Source organism: Salvia miltiorrhiza, unplaced genomic scaffold, assembly GCF_028751815.1.
Source record: "Salvia miltiorrhiza cultivar Shanhuang (shh) unplaced genomic scaffold, IMPLAD_Smil_shh original_scaffold_447, whole genome shotgun sequence".
Taxonomy (NCBI): domain Eukaryota; kingdom Viridiplantae; phylum Streptophyta; class Magnoliopsida; order Lamiales; family Lamiaceae; genus Salvia; species Salvia miltiorrhiza.
This window is the reverse complement of record NW_026651550.1, coordinates 61,539-79,754: the sequence shown is the minus strand read 5'-3', so window position 1 is coordinate 79,754 and position 18,216 is coordinate 61,539.

Sequence of the window (18,216 nt, the reverse complement as noted above, 5' to 3'; positions counted from 1 at the left end):
CTAGGGATAGTTAGGCCGAGTGATCCACGACTAGGGATGGGGTTAAAGAAGAAGGGGAAGAAAAGGGGCGTCATTTATAGCCGTAAAACTTACTCATCTTAATTAAACTCGTCATTTTTATTCATTAATACTCAATTGAAAACAGTCTATGAAAGACTGCATAAAAGTTAATTAATATCATTAATCAAGTTATACATCATATGCAACCATTCTCTTAAGACTCAAAGTATGACATAACATACTATAACATCAACAACATCTTGCAGCGGAAAGTAGCTAGACATATGTATGAAGACATATTCTAGACAGGTTAACTATTTATTAACAACCCTGGAGACTCCGCTCATTGCAGCACCATCATCACATCAGCTCAACCTGCACATTTAGAAAACATATGCAGGGCTGAGTACAAAAGCACTCAGTGGGCACGTATGCCTAGGTATAAAAATACATGCTTCAAAACTATAAATTGTCATGCCATCATAATCAGTACAGCAAGGGAGTTTTTCGCTAAAAATGCCCAAGCTTACTAAGTTCATTTGTGATTCTTAAAGTTCGTCTGATCAGACTAAGTTCTTTTGTAATCTATCATATCTGAAACTGTGTGCCGGAGAGGTGGCCACCTCTCACGGTCACTTGACCGGCCAACCCGCTAGATGACTCACGGTCACTGGTGTACACTAGCCCTGGCAGGATAGCTATCAACTGCTCAGGACCCGAATTCGATTGCATCATTGGCAAAGCCAAAGCAGATAGATATCATACTAAAATTGAAACATTTTATGGCAAGACAATAGTTGAAATAACTTTAACTCAAAGATTTTGTCATGAAATAACTTGCTTGAACGTAACATTTAAACTCATTTGATATATATGAAACTGAAATTAACAGTTAGATCATCTCATGCATTCATTCGTATAAGAGGCCTACGACACGCAGGGGATCTCTATATACGTATAGTAAAAGTAATGCCCACCTCGTTGTGTCTCTGTATCAATGAGTAACGTCACTCTCTCCCTCAAGTCGTTACTTCCCAAAAGGACCTTCATCGTTATGAAGAATTGGTGAGAAGTTATAAAAGAAACCTCGATTAATAATCTAATCTCTTTTATGAAACATTAGTATCTCTAATGTTCATCTCTCTTGATTGTTAATCAATATAACAATTATTATCTCTCGTCATTACTCATTAATTATAACATCCTTATGTTATAATTAGCAGCGCTTCAATTAAAAGAAATATTTAACACATCGAAAAGTCCACTTTCTTAGCAGATCTATTCGCTCTCATCTCGTCTAATTAACCGATTAGAAAGTTAAACTTTCCATTAGGCATGTATTTGAGTCACGGGTCAACAAGAATTGACTATGCTCAAATTCTAATTTCACTAAAAATTTCGGCATGACCTATTCATATATAATGTCAGCCACGAGATTTCAACGCGTGAATCTCACTACGTGAACTCGTCTCTCGACTCAAAACTTAACATATCTTGACATCTTTTCAACGCAAACCAAACAATTCAAAATCATCAAAACTCTTTATCAGTAAACTATCATTTATACTCGACACCAATTGTTCGAGTGTCAGATACCAACATTTATGTGCGTTAATCATAACTCTCACAACTCACACCATTTAGTCATATCGTATCATCCATCAAAACAAATATAATCAAGTTGTTTCTAGAAAGTTTTGCTGTTTTTGTGTCATCTTTAAAAATTCATAACAACCAACTCAATCATCATAAACTCTCATACCAATTGATCTCAAAAACTCCATGAAGTTTAGTTCACTCTAAAAATGGTAGTTAACCAAAAAGGTTAAAGGTTTTTGGAGATATTGCTCTTTTAGTGCAGGCTGTCAAAGATTGACAGTTTCTGCCAATTTTGTTTAGGCCATTAGAAACCAAGGCAAACCTTAATAAAATTCCATCAAATTTAATCAGCCAAAACTAAAGGTATCCTTGAAGATTTGGTTAAAATTTCACAAGAGAAAACGTTCATATGATCTGCCAAATAAACAATGAAACTCATACACTTTTACTGTTGGAAAAATATGACAGCAGAACAGGGCATTTTTGAAATAATAAACTGCTCTGTTTCAGAGGTCATAAAAATCGAAATATTATGTTTTTAGAAAAGTATTGAAGTCTAGTTTCGTTTAAAAAAAACGGTTATGCAAAATCCTTCATGGATTAATAGATATAAACGTTTTTGTGAAGTCTACCAACAGTTGACAGATTCTGTCAAGGATTTTTTCAAAATATCTTTAAAATATCAAACATCATCCAAAAGACATGAAATTTTGCAGCAAAGAAATACACATATCATAGATAAACATACTAAAATTTCAGAGCCATCAAGCAATGAAAACTCATCGAAACATAAGCTTGAAACTGCTGTAAAATTTTGACAGAATTCCAGTTTTAATTTCGTTCAACAATTATCATCCATAAATTGTAAATCAATTAGCATGCTCATGTGATATCGTAGAACACATATACGCAATAATATTCATTATGCAACGTCTCAAACTTCACGAATTTAAATAATCATACTCTAAAAATTTATACAATTTTCGTGCTTGGAAAAATACGAATTTAATATATATCGATTCTAGCATACCCCTAAGCACAAATATCAAGTCAAAACGATCAAACAAAAATCGAAAGACAAGCTAATATGTGAAAAACGGGGCTGCCCTCATGGGTTTCATAGCTACGGTTCGTTCCGTTCTTACTCCCTTCATTAAACATGCTCAACATTTACCCAAGAACAACATACTAAAATTTCACGACGATCCGACGTCGTTTCAAAATAAAGTCGAGAATCGACGTTTTTCGACGTCGACGAAAATCGAAAATAAAACCATCAAAATGTAGGTAAAGATCTTACCTACTTAGATACGTGATCGAAAAGATGATCGGCGCTCGTCTCGGTGCTCAAATCGGAGGTCAAAAGCTCCGTCCAAGCTTAAATGGAAAATGGCGTGTGTAGTGTGTGTTTTAGGTGTTGTGTGTGTGAATATGTGAGTTGTGTGTGTGGTGTGGGCTGATATAGCGTGAGTTAGTGAGGGGAAAGGGGTTTTGGGAGGTTTGGGGGTGGTTAGGGGTAGGGTAGGTTAGATATTTAGGATATTAACCCGTTAGTCGTTAAATATCTCGTCTCGTCTCGTTTTAACAACTAACAACCCATACTCTTTGTTACTCGCCCTCTCAACCTCTACTCACTTTCATTACACTCGTAATTCTATATAAATATAGAAAACGCATGCCCGTTCTCGAAATTCTGATAAACGAGCTCGGTTCGTTTATCGAGAAATCCCGATTTACTATTCACTCGTCGTCCAAAAATAAAAACTTTCATTATTGGACTCGTATCGAGAAACTAAGAATATTTCTCGACGACGTGCACGTAAGATTTTGAAAGTCGACAAACAGACGAAATAGCAGTATTTTTACTATTCATCGTCAAAAAGTCAAAAATTTCAAAAACGTCTTAACGGACTCAGATTTCACTTCCGAGTTCACCGTTCTCATTCAAATAATTATCTCGAATTATTCAAATACTCAAACTCAATTACGGATATAAAATCCCACATCATCCAAACATCATCAAAAGAACATCTCAACATCTTTTAAAAAAAACAAGAAAACTTCATATAACTCCTCATCTCTGTACAAGTAATCAAACAAAGGATACCCTAATTACTCAAACTCAAGCAACTAAACACGTCATCAAAAGCCCGGGTATTACATACCATCCCCCTTAAAATAAATTTCGTCCCGAAATTTGTACCTCCTGTAAATGTTTCGAGTAGTTCTCTCACATCTTATCCTCAAGCTCTCTTTCCACTTCTTTCTAACTGTCATATCTCCATTGGACCTTATCCAATGCAATCGACTTATTACTCAATTGCCGAATTTTATGATTTAGCATCATCTGAGGTCTCTCTTCATAACTCAAGTCTGGTTCTAAGATCATTTCTTCTTAGTAAACCACATGGTTTGGGTCGAAAATATATATCCTCTCAATTGTGACACGTGAAACGCGTTATGCACATTTCCAAAGCTAGGTGGCAAAGCCAACCTATACGCTATTGGACCTATCTTTTGCAATGTCTCGTAAGGACTTATAACTCTGGGTCTAAGCTGTCTTTTAACTCCAAATCTATTCATCCCCTTTGAGGGTGAAACCTTCAAGAAAACTTTGTCTCCTATCTCGAAACTTTGTCTCACATCTTATAGGCAAACTCAATTAGTGGCAACACATTCTCCCGATTTACTCCTCTATCAAGGATAGTAGTTCTTATCATATCTTCTATCGCCTGCTATGCTAAAATTCATCCTTGTACCCAACTCTTTCTGTAACTCATCCAAAAATGTGATGAAATTTATTTATTTTCTCTTTCTGAGGTGATCTACACCGGTACTCAATGCAATCTTATAATCTCACGAACGTACAATTGTGCTAACTTATCTGGTCCATACGCGATTAGGATCGGTAAGAAATGTGCAGATTTTGTTAGTCGATCTACAATCACCCAAATTGCTGTATTTCCTCTTTGACTTTTGGGTAAAGCTGTCACAAAATCCATCGCTATGTGATCCCATTTCCACTCGGGAATCTCCAACGGTTTTAACTTCCCATATGGTCGTTGGTGTAATGCTTTCACTTGCTGACAAGCTAAGCATCGCTCTACAAACGAAGCTATGTCTCATTTCATTCTGTCCCACAAAAATCTATTTTTTTTACAACCTGATACATCTTTGTGCCTCCTGGGTGGGCGGTGTAAGGCGTGTCATGAGTCTCACTCATGATCGTATTCTTAAGTTCATCATCGCGGGGAATGCATATTCTCCCCTCAAATAAGATAGCATTGTATGATGCTTTTTTGGTAACTCTTGAGATCTCCTGCTCTTATCCTTTCTCGTAACTTGTTCATTGTCTCATCTTTCCTTGTGCTTCAATCACCATTTTCCTCAAACTAGGCATCGTCGCAACAATACTCGCTATCGTCCCTGGTGGTTTTATCATCTCTATCTTCATCTTGTCAAAGTCCTTTATAAGCTCATCCTCTCTCGTGAGAAGACATCCTAACTTTGACGAGACCTTTCGGCTCAATGCATCGGCTACTACATTGGCCTTGCCAGGGTGATAATTAATGTCGCAGTTAACATCCTTTACTAATTCGAGCCATCACCTTTGCCTCGTGTTAATATCCTTATGCTCGAAAAAGTATTTCAAAGTTTTGTGGTTCGTGAAAATCTCACATCTAACTCCGTAGAGATGATGTCTCCAAATTTTCAGGGCATGCACAACGGCTGCAAGCTCTAAATCATGCGTTGGATAATTTATCTCGTGGGGTCTAAGTTGTCGTGATGCATAGACTATAACTCTTTCTTCTTGCATCAAAACACATCCTAGCCCACTCTCTAACGCATCTGCGTAGATGGTATACTCTTTATCCATTTCTAGGACTATCAGCACTGGTGCTGTAGTCAATTTCCTTTAAGCTCTTAAAAACTCTTTTCACACTCCTCTTTCCAATTGTACTTAGCTTCTTTTCTAAGTAATTGTGTCATCGGTCTTGTTATCGTGGAAAATCCTTCAATAAACCTCTGATAGTATCCTGCTAAGCCTAAAAAGCTGCAAATCTCGTTAGGCGTAGTTGGTGATCTCCACTCATGTACAGCTTGTACCTTGGCAGGGTCAACTTTAATTCATTCGGATGAAATAATATGTCCTAGAAAAGTTACTTCGTTCAACCAAAACTCGCACTTGGTGAATTTGGCAAAAACTTCTCAACTCTTAGCGTTTCCAACATCGTTCTCAAATGTTTTGGCGCTCCTGCTCATTCTTCGAATAGATGAGAATATCATCTATGAAAACTAGGACAAATTTATCCGGTTATTGATGGAACACTCGATCATGTGATCCATGAAAACTATTGGTGCCTTCGCCAAACCGAATGGCATAACTATGAACTCATAGTGCTCATACCTCATTTGAAAAGCTGTCTTACGTATATTCTTCTGTCAAAATTTCAACTGGTGGTAATCTGATCTCATGTCAACTTTCGAGAAAAAGCTCGCTCCTCTTAATTGATCAAACAAGTCATCTATCCTCGGTAAAGGATATTTGTTCTTGAGTGTCAATTTATTCAGTTCTCGATAATTTTTTTACCTTCTCAACGTGTCATCCTTCTTTTTGACAAAAGGACTGGTGCTCCCCACGGGGATACACTAGGTCTAATAAAACCTAACTCGAGCAATTCTTGTAGCTGAATCTTCAGCTCTTGTAGCTCCTTAGGCGCCATTCTATAGGGTGCCTTCGACACTAGTGCTGATCCAGGTTCTAGGTCGATAGTGAACTCCAACTGTCTTGTTGGTGGCAATCCTGGTAAGACCTCGGGAAATACATCTCTATGTTCCCTTACCACTGCTACATCCTCAAAGTTTTTTTTTTTTTACTTGATTCTCCTTCATCATTCAAGTAAACTAGGTAAGCTTGTGCTCCTTTCTTCTTTACCAATTTCGACGCCTGAAGTGCCGAAACGATTGGAACTCTCTTCTTTCTATCAATGTCGTGAAAACATGTCTGTTCCTTCCCAGGTGGTTGGAAAGTTATCTGTCTCTTCTTACAATCAATCGGGCCAAAGTTCTCTGCTAACCATTCCATCCTTAGAATAATGTCTACGTTCCACATAAGCATTAAGTGCAAGGTTCTTGCTTTCATCTTTAGGAATCCTAACTCAAGCTCTAAGTTAGAAATCATGTGAGAAACTGTAGTAGCTCTTCCTACAGGAGTGATTACTCTCAACTCGGGACTAGCTTGTTTTGGTTCGAGTTTGAAGGTAACATGCTTCAACCAATTAAAGAATGCGAAGCTCCTGTATTAAACAGGATTCTAACTGGTGCATCCAATAACTTGCCCATACTACCTTAAAGTCCTGCCTTAAACCGGCACTTAAAACTCAGACATCTCTTCATCAGTATCCATCTTCTGATGAGCGAACGTGTTAGCTCACAGAATTCTCGATTATACTCTACAACCGATTTCTTTCCTTGCATCAAACTTCGATAATCAGCCTCTCGCTGCTTACTGTACTCCTCTGTACATACTTCTCAAGAGTAGTCTTCAATTGTTCTCAAGTGTAGTTTGCCAGTTGCTCGGGTGTTAAAGTCCTCTGACGTGCCTCTCACTGGTCTTATACATCAAAAGAATCTACTAGGATAACTCAAAAGTTGTAAGGGTTCAACCCTAGAATGACATCAAAACAAATTGTTGCAAACAAAATTGTTCAAGAGACTCAAATGAATGACCCGAGGGTAGAATGAAGTAACTACCAGGTCGAACAAAAATGACCTAGAGTAAGAACCCATCTGGCTTTTCAACCGAAAGTTGAAACACATGGGTTTATAAACCCAAAACACGTCTACTGAGGTTTGGATCATGCGGACTGGCCAGGTCCAACATAATCATTCCCCAGTCACACGGGATATACTATCCCGAACTTGGAAATTCTGTGTCTTCTAAACCCTCAACATACTATACATAACAAAACTTAAGTTCACACCAGCAAGCTAAAAGCTTAAACTCAGGGTCCTATGTTCTAGACTCTTGTTTCGAAAGTTCAATATTTTTTTACTCTCCTCTCATGTTGCGGTGGTGGTGGCGGAGTATTATCCCGCCTATCCTTCACATCACACTCTTGATGACATCTTTGAGGCATTTTTGAAATCACAAAAGGAAAACTCAACTCGACCAACGCTCTAAGCATCCTCAAAACTCAAGTTCAATTTACTAACTCAACTTTAAGGAAAACCCTCACGGTCACCTTAACATTCATCTGTAAGGCAATAAGCACTCACGAAATGCTAACAAAAAGACCACTCTGGTCAACCTAATATATCCATCAGTAGAATGCCTCTTTTTAGAGGGCTTACATAAAGGGGTTATTTAAACCCTACAAAAACCATAGTATCTATCGTAATGTCCCTTCTAAACCGACACCATTAATAGTACTATGTCTCGGTCTGGACCTCCTACGGTAATTGCTACCAGTTAACTCATCTAGTTGCTACTTTAGCACACTAGGAACATCCATCTACTTAACATCAGTAGGGTACTATATTCGCATGCTTATCTATCATCATGTCAAAATCTCAAGTACCAGTATCTCCTAAGTAAGTTATATACATCGCAATGTAATTGCAACTAATCAAAAACGAGGGTGTACCGCGCATACTCTCAAGATCATCCTTAGCTCTAGCCTACATCGACTTCTCTTCTCATCCTCATCAACTCTAGCCCTCCTCGGCTACTTCTCATCCTCATTATCGTTTATCATTTTATCATCTTTGGTAACTGATACTCAAGGATCGACTCGATATCTACTACACTCTTCTAGAGTCCTTGGTAGAAAACAAGCATCCGGTCAGTAGATCCGCATAGAAAATCTGGGTATCTGTAACAAATCTCATCTCCTGTGGGTCCAATGCTCAAGACAACATGTCCCATCATATTGAGTGGCTTTCTTCCTTGCTCAATCCTACCACTCGATTGGTAGCACGGGGACTAGGTGCACGATGCCATCCAGTCTAGTAACAACCATAAGACTTTAATCCTTTCATAGTCTATGAACATGTGTTTGAAAATCTGCTAGGGTATCTCTGTACCACATACTGTACGCCTCGTCCTCGTATCCGATCTTTCCTGAGTTCGATCTCACAACAGTCCACTTTCGTGCAGTGCCAACAGTCCTGGCCAACCTATAAGGAGAACTTAAAGGTGACTCTAGGAACTAACTCTACTTGGCTCCAGCAACAGAAATAAACAAAACATAACTTAGCAAAACTCCTATTAAGTAGTACTGTTATCTTAAAACTCAAGCTCAAAACATCTAAATTCTCATCTCGTCCCATCTTTACTCAGTAGGGAATCTCTCTAAACAATGATATTAGATCCCTTAATCTAAATCATCGTGACTCAGTAAGACAACTCAACAATTCTCTCTCAAAGCCATCTCCAAAGACTATGGCTCATGATACCTTCTCAAGTACCATTAAGGTTGCGTGAGCAAAACTCGCGTCACAAAACAACTCAACATATCGTACAATATCTCATTGCAGCATGCTAATAACTCATCATTAATCATGCTATTATACTCAAGCTCATAACTCAAACTCATAACTCAAACCAACAAGTACTTAAAGCAATTGCTAATTCTCTCAAGCTTTAGCTCTAAGTTCTCATTTCATCCTTCTACTTAGTAAAAAAAATCTCTCTTAACAATGACATTAGATTCCTTCATCTAAATCATCGTGACTTATCACAACTGCTCAAACAATTCCCATCACAAAACATCTCAAATACATCACATCATAACTCATAATTATGCATCCTCAATCATATAACATCATATGATATAAACGCTCTCATGATTCATCATGTAACATCAACATATGCTCTTACAACATAATAACTCATTATTAATCATGTTGTCATCCTCAAACTCAAACTATGCACCTTTAAAGTGTAACATCATAACTCATCATATAACCTCAACATCATGCTCTTCAAAATTTAACGTCAAATAAACTTTGAAATTTTACATACCTCGTTGAGCCTGGTGTGATGGTGCGCTGAGCTCACGGTTGTTAATAACTATTAGTCTAGTGACTCATTCTACACTAAACTCAAGACTTCTAATTCAGAGCTTTCCTTCGCTCTGATACCACTCTGTCACAGCCCGCCCTAACTAGGGATAGTTAGGCCGAGTGATCCACGACTAGGGATGGGGTTAAAGAAGAAGGGGAAGAAAAGGGGCGTCATTTATAGCCGTAAAACTTACTCATCTTAATTAAACTCGTCATTTTTATTCATTAATACTCAATTGAAAACAGTCTATGAAAGACTGCATAAAAGTTAATTAATATCATTAATCAAGTTATACATCATATGCAACCATTCTCTTAAGACTCAAAGTATGACATAACATACTATAACATCAACAACATCTTGCAGCGGAAAGTAGCTAGACATATGTATGAAGACATATTCTAGACAGGTTAACTATTTATTAACAACCCTGGAGACTCCGCTCATTGCAGCACCATCATCACATCAGCTCAACCTGCACATTTAGAAAACATATGCAGGGCTGAGTACAAAAGCACTCAGTGGGCACGTATGCCTAGGTATAAAAATACATGCTTCAAAACTGTAAATTGTCATGCCATCATAATCAGTACAGCAAGGGAGTTTTTCGCTAAAAATGCCCAAGCTTACTAAGTTCATTTGTGATTCTTAAAGTTCGTCTGATCAGACTAAGTTCTTTTGTAATCTATCATATCTGAAACTGTGTGCCGGAGAGGTGGCCACCTCTCACGGTCACTTGACCGGCCAACCCGCTAGATGACTCACGGTCACTGGTGTACACTAGCCCTGGCAGGATAGCTATCAACTGCTCAGGACCCGAATTCGATTGCATCATTGGCAAAGCCAAAGCAGATAGATATCATACTAAAATTGAAACATTTTATGGCAAGACAATAGTTGAAATAACTTTAACTCAAAGATTTTGTCATGAAATAACTTGCTTGAACGTAACATTTAAACTCATTTGATATATATGAAACTGAAATTAACAGTTAGATCATCTCATGCATTCATTCGTATAAGAGGCCTACGACACGCAGGGGATCTCTATATACGTATAGTAAAAGTAATGCCCACCTCGTTGTGTCTCTGTATCAATGAGTAACGTCACTCTCTCCCTCAAGTCGTTACTTCCCAAAAGGACCTTCATCGTTATGAAGAATTGGTGAGAAGTTATAAAAGAAACCTCGATTAATAATCTAATCTCTTTTATGAAACATTAGTATCTCTAATGTTCATCTCTCTTGATTGTTAATCAATATAACAATTATTATCTCTCGTCATTACTCATTAATTATAACATCCTTATGTTATAATTAGCAGCGCTTCAATTAAAAGAAATATTTAACACATCGAAAAGTCCACTTTCTTAGCAGATCTATTCGCTCTCATCTCGTCTAATTAACCGATTAGAAAGTTAAACTTTCCATTAGGCATGTATTTGAGTCACGGGTCAACAAGAATTGACTATGCTCAAATTCTAATTTCACTAAAAATTTCGGCATGACCTATTCATATATAATGTCAGCCACGAGATTTCAACGCGTGAATCTCACTACGTGAACTCGTCTCTCGACTCAAAACTTAACATCTTGACATCTTTTCAACGCAAACCAAACAATTCAAAATCATCAAAACTCTTTATCAGTAAACTATCATTTATACTCGACACCAATTGTTCGAGTGTCAGATACCAACATTTATGTGCGTTAATCATAACTCTCACAACTCACACCATTTAGTCATATCGTATCATCCATCAAAACAAATATAATCAAGTTGTTTCTAGAAAGTTTTGCTGTTTTTGTGTCATCTTTAAAAATTCATAACAACCAACTCAATCATCATAAACTCTCATACCAATTGATCTCAAAAACTCCATGAAGTGTAGTTCACTCTAAAAATGGTAGTTAACCAAAAAGGTTAAAGGTTTTTGGAGATATTGCTCTTTTAGTGCAGGCTGTCAAAGATTGACAGTTTCTGCCAATTTTGTTTAGGCCATTAGAAACCAAGGCAAACCTTAATAAAATTCCATCAAATTTAATCAGCCAAAACTAAAGGTATCCTTGAAGATTTGGTTAAAATTTCACAAGAGAAAACGTTCATATGATCTGCCAAATAAACAATGAAACTCATACACTTTTACTGTTGGAAAAATATGACAGCAGAACAGGGCATTTTTGAAATAATAAACTGCTCTGTTTCAGAGGTCATAAAAATCGAAATATTATGTTTTTAGAAAAGTATTGAAGTCTAGTTTCGTTTAAAAAAAACGGTTATGCAAAATCCTTCATGGATTAATAGATATAAACGTTTTTGTGAAGTCTACCAACAGTTGACAGATTCTGTCAAGGATTTTTTCAAAATATCTTTAAAATATCAAACATCATCCAAAAGACATGAAATTTTGCAGCAAAGAAATACACATATCATAGATAAACATACTAAAATTTCAGAGCCATCAAGCAATGAAAACTCATCGAAACATAAGCTTGAAACTGCTGTAAAATTTTGACAGAATTCCAGTTTTAATTTCGTTCAACAATTATCATCCATAAATTGTAAATCAATTAGCATGCTCATGTGATATCGTAGAACACATATACGCAATAATATTCATTATGCAACGTCTCAAACTTCACGAATTTAAATAATCATACTCTAAAAATTTATACAATTTTCGTGCTTGGAAAAATACGAATTTAATATATATCGATTCTAGCATACCCCTAAGCACAAATATCAAGTCAAAACGATCAAACAAAAATCGAAAGACAAGCTAATATGTGAAAAACGGGGCTGCCCTCATGGGTTTCATAGCTACGGTTCGTTCCGTTCTTACTCCCTTCATTAAACATGCTCAACATTTACCCAAGAACAACATACTAAAATTTCACGACGATCCGACGTCGTTTCAAAATAAAGTCGAGAATCGACGTTTTTCGACGTCGACGAAAATCGAAAATAAAACCATCAAAACGTAGGTAAAGATCTTACCTACTTAGATACGTGATCGAAAAGATGATCGGCGCTCGTCTCGGTGCTCAAATCGGAGGTCAAAAGCTCCGTCCAAGCTTAAATGGAAAATGGCGTGTGTAGTGTGTGTTTTAGGTGTTGTGTGTGTGAATATGTGAGTTGTGTGTGTGGTGTGGGCTGATATAGCGTGAGTTAGTGAGGGGAAAGGGGTTTTGGGAGGTTTGGGGGTGGTTAGGGGTAGGGTAGGTTAGATATTTAGGATATTAACCCGTTAGTCGTTAAATATCTCGTCTCGTCTCGTTTTAACAACTAACAACCCATACTCTTTGTTACTCGCCCTCTCAACCTCTACTCACTTTCATTACACTCGTAATTCTATATAAATATAGAAAACGCATGCCCGTTCTCGAAATTCTGATAAACGAGCTCGGTTCGTTTATCGAGAAATCCCGATTTACTATTCACTCGTCGTCCAAAAATAAAAACTTTCATTATTGGACTCGTATCGAGAAACTAAGAATATTTCTCGACGACGTGCACGTAAGATTTTGAAAGTCGACAAACAGACGAAATAGCAGTATTTTTACTATTCATCGTCAAAAAGTCAAAAATTTCAAAAACGTCTTAACGGACTCAGATTTCACTTCCGAGTTCACCGTTCTCATTCAAATAATTATCTCGAATTATTCAAATACTCAAACTCAATTACGGATATAAAATCCCACATCATCCAAACATCATCAAAAGAACATCTCAACATCTTTTAAAAAAAAACAAGAAAACTTCATATAACTCCTCATCTCTGTACAAGTAATCAAACAAAGGATACCCTAATTACTCAAACTCAAGCAACTAAACACGTCATCAAAAGCCCGGGTATTACACTAATAAATTTATATTATTATCACAGGACATAGGCAACACCTTTCACAGGACATAGGCAACATTCCCTCTCAATATGAGGTGTTTCACAGGCTCTTCATTATAAACCTAACATGAAGCAATAGAAATCGAATAGAATAATATTGTAAATGATTTGCTCCTTATTTCTTTTTCTTTTTTCCTTTATCTATTCTTATATATTAATTGAGATTTCTTTTGGAATATATTTAAAGGGAATAAGTATATATTATTTTCAACAAGAAATTGAAAGGCTGGATACAATTAGGTTGCAAAAGACTGTAAATTATTATTCCAATGGTTTTTTTAATGTAATTGATCATTACTTTCATTATTCAATCATTTTATTATTCATACATTTGAAACTATTAATGCAATTAAGTTCATTAGCATATATGGGGGCTGATTTTCGATTGAAGATGGGTTGGTTTTTGATGGGTGATTTCAATTTAAATATGGACAGATTGAATTGAAGATACGAGGGAAGAGGAAGAAGAGGAGGAGAATGAGGATGATGAATCAAGAGGGCTAACAATTTATTGTGTTTTAAATATTAACTATTAAGACAATGTTTTATTTGTTATTATTTGGTTAACTTTATTATGAATTAGTAGTGTTTTGCTTATATTATTGTTGAATTATGAATTTATAATATAGATAAAATATATTTTAAATAAAAAAATTAAAACATATTTTTGATGTATCATATCATATTTTTTGAAAAAATGACATATTTACGTCCCTGTATCGTATCGTTTTCGTATTATGTATTCGTCTCCATGCTTCATTGAATTATTCTATTATTCAACTAATATTTATCGTTATTTTTAAGTTTTAGCGGATATCCGATAGGTAGTGGGTGGCGATTATCCGGCGGGTAACGGGTTGATGGATACTCGACGGGTGGCGGGTATCCGCGGGTCGCGGGTATGGGTGGCAAATAGTAGTATACAAAAAGTTGAAATTTTCTCTAAAATTTGTTGCAGTTTCGTGGTGATTTATTTGTTAGGTGATTTATTGCATTTGTTGGGTGGTTGATTGTAGGATGTCAAAATCGAGAAGCAGCATCGCCCCTACCCCTCAAGCTTCGACGGGTATCCGACGGGTAGTGGGTGACGGATATCTGACGGGTAGCGGGTGGCGGCCTGGCGGGTATCCACGAGTCGCGGGTATGGGTGGCAAATAATATTTTCGAATATTCGTTTTGCTAAGTTATGTTAAGGATGAAAGTCCTCTATAATTTATTTTTTCATTTTAGTTTTGATGTGTACGTAAACTTATATCATAATAAAAATTTTTTTAGTGAATAATCTCCATAATGTATAAATATATTAAGAAATAATTTTTATGTTTTTTATATATAAATTATAATACCAAATGATAATATGCCCCTATTTCTTAATCTATTTTAAGGACAATAGTGTAATATCATATTAATTAATATTATTATTCTAATCTTTTTTATTTAGTTGATTATTGTCATAATAATGAACATAAAAGAATTCAACTACAATCACAATTCTAAACAAGTTCGATTTTATCTATATTTATCACATATAAATCTATTATTTAAATCCAAGACTTATTAATTTTTTTAAACAAATTTACTATATAAATTCAATAAATTTATAAAGAAAAACACAACGAAGAATCTAAATCTATATACACAAAAAGATTCGAAAAATGCATAAACACATTGAGGAAATATTTTTTAGTTAGATAAATAATATCAAATAACAGTATTGTTATCCTCTACGAAAATAAAATTAGCAAAGTTAAATTACATAAATAATTTGATTGGATAAAAAGGCAAAAACATGGGTGAGACTGATTGAGTGTATGGATGAGAGGGTCGGGGAAGGGTTGGGGCGCGGGTCAGCGGGGTCTGGGCGCAGGTCGCGAGTCTCAGGCCGGTTGAAAATTACGGATAATTCAAAGTAATTATTGTTGTGATGGAAAAATAATTTTTTTTTTTCGCGATGATTGTCATTTTTACCCACGAGAACTTGTACTTTTCATTTATTTGATCAAATAATTATTATCGTAAGATAAGATAACCATTGATATGAAGAAATGTAATGTTTCAATAAATATCATAATATATATAAAAAAAGCAAAAAAATATTGTTGCAACTAAGAATTGAACAACGAGAGATGATAGATGAAGGAGCGTACCACTGAGCTAACAAATGTTATTTGTAGAGTAGCAGATACTTTTTATTTATTCGCTCCTGGTGAGAACCAGTCTCATGTAAGACCAACTCATATAGAAAAGTTACACATCAATATAAAGGATATTTCATTTAATTCTATTCATCTAATTAATTCGCAATTTGGATTTGAAATTTTTATACTGACTTCTAGGGTGTTAATTTAAGTTCTATTTTTATTCCTACAAATATTCTATTATTATTACTATAGATATTATTTTAATTTAATACATTAGTATATATTAAAAGTTTTGAATATGATTACATTACTATATATTAAAAGAAAAAATAATTTAAACCCTCAAAATAAAGATTTAAAAAAATATAAATACTTAAGGATATGATTATTAATATATAGGATAACATATCTTCAGGATGTGCACTTAAAAAATTATCATGGATAAATAATATAACACACAACTTCATGCGATATTTCTCTAATTTTGACGTAGATGCTAATTAGTAATTACCATTGGAAGAAGATATGGAAAATAATGCATTAGTTTGACATAAAATAATGCACGACTATTATGATATATTCAAAAATTACTTTAAGCAACATTAATTTGTACATTAATTCATCAAGTAATCGTACTAATTTTTTGATCAACTTTCAACTTTCAACTTTCAATTTTCAAATTAAATTAATTCATTAGTTTGACAATCTTTTATGTGGAGTTATGTATTCATTTATAGCCTACATACCTAATTCTTTCAAACTAATTAAGAGCTTCTACAAATATAGGAGGCCCTTGCTACCTTATAGATCCATCAAATTATAAAAATATGCATGTCATAAGTTAGGAATGAGACTTTGGGAAGAAGACATATAATTTTGATAGTGTAAGGGGGCGTTTACTATTGAGGGTTAACTTAATAGGGAAAGATAGCATATACACCCTCCGTTCCAGCCAAGACGATACATTTATTTTTCGGCACGGAATTTAAGGAGTTGTAGATTAGTGTTTTAAGTGTGTAATAATAAAGTGATAAAGTAAGAGAGAGAATGTAATAAAGTGATAAAATAAGAAAGAGAATGTAATAAAGTGATAAAGTAGGAGAGAGAAGGTAATAAGAGAATACTTAATTAGTGTTAATTAAGTGTTTAAAATTTCTTATTTTTGCTAAATATAGAAATGTATCATCTTCGTTGGGATGACCCGAAAAGGAATATGTAGCATCTTGGGCGAGACGGAGGGAGTATATGTTAACTCATTATTTATTAAGATGAATTCAAATTTTAAGATATCTCAATACCCTTGATAATTTCTATAGTTTAAGATAACCGGCTTGAGTCTTATCCTATTGAAAGGGGATTGGAGAAATCCCATTAATAAGGATAAAAATTCTCAATTATGTATATTTTAAATCATGAAAAGTAAATGCATCTTAAATTATCTACAAATATTAAAATAACCATTTTACTTAAGCAAATATTGATTCTAATAACAAAAATAAAAATATAATAATGCTAACCACTACTACCCAAAATGCTCTTTTATAAATATATATTTTTTGAACTTTTACAAGATAAATTTTGAAAATTTGATAGATTTTATAAAATTAGTTTTTACAAAGTTATATTTGTAAAAACAAATCAAAAACCTTCCATCACGTTTAATCAAGTGTTAATGGTGTGAAACGTACAAAATTTGGATAGTATGGCTACAACTTAATTTGTTCACATTTACTCTATGGACAATTTTGTCTAAAGTGTTAAGCAAAATGATTATTTAAAGGTATTGACACAAAAGAAAAATGGGACATTCCTTATTAGTGATCTTCAAATTTCAAGTATGAGTATCATATAGTGAACTCTCTTTTTGTATGCCATGTAACTATAGTAATTATAACTAGCCATAATAACAATTAGTTTTATGATTTAGAAATATTTAATTGGATTAGTGGGACTATATAAGATGATAGCAAAACAACTTTTTTTGTCTTGTAATTAGAAAAATATAATATGTGTATTTTCTTCGTCTAATCTTACTCAATTATATTATAATATATTATCATTATAACTAAAATACAATTTTGATGGTCAAAATTCTACACATGTATATGATTTTATTTTATTTTTAATTTATTTATTTCTACCTTCTTGCAAGTATTTATTAAAGTTAATAATCAATAATTAATAGAATTATAATATTTTTATCTTTAAATATATTATTATTTTTAATAAAGAGGTAATACGTGCAACGCACGTAAACTCTGCTAGTCTATATAAAAGCAGAAGAGACATGTAAACAAAATCAATTAAAATATAATTAATTAAAGAGTTAATAGTCAGAAAATATACGAAGTTTCTCCAAATTTGCATTTTGGACATGACCTTTAAAATTAGCTCCAAAATACACGAACTATTGATTTTATTGCAATTTGCACACGGCGATAACTCCGACCATAATTAAAGTTGACCGGCAATGACATGGACTATACGCGTGACATTTTTATTGT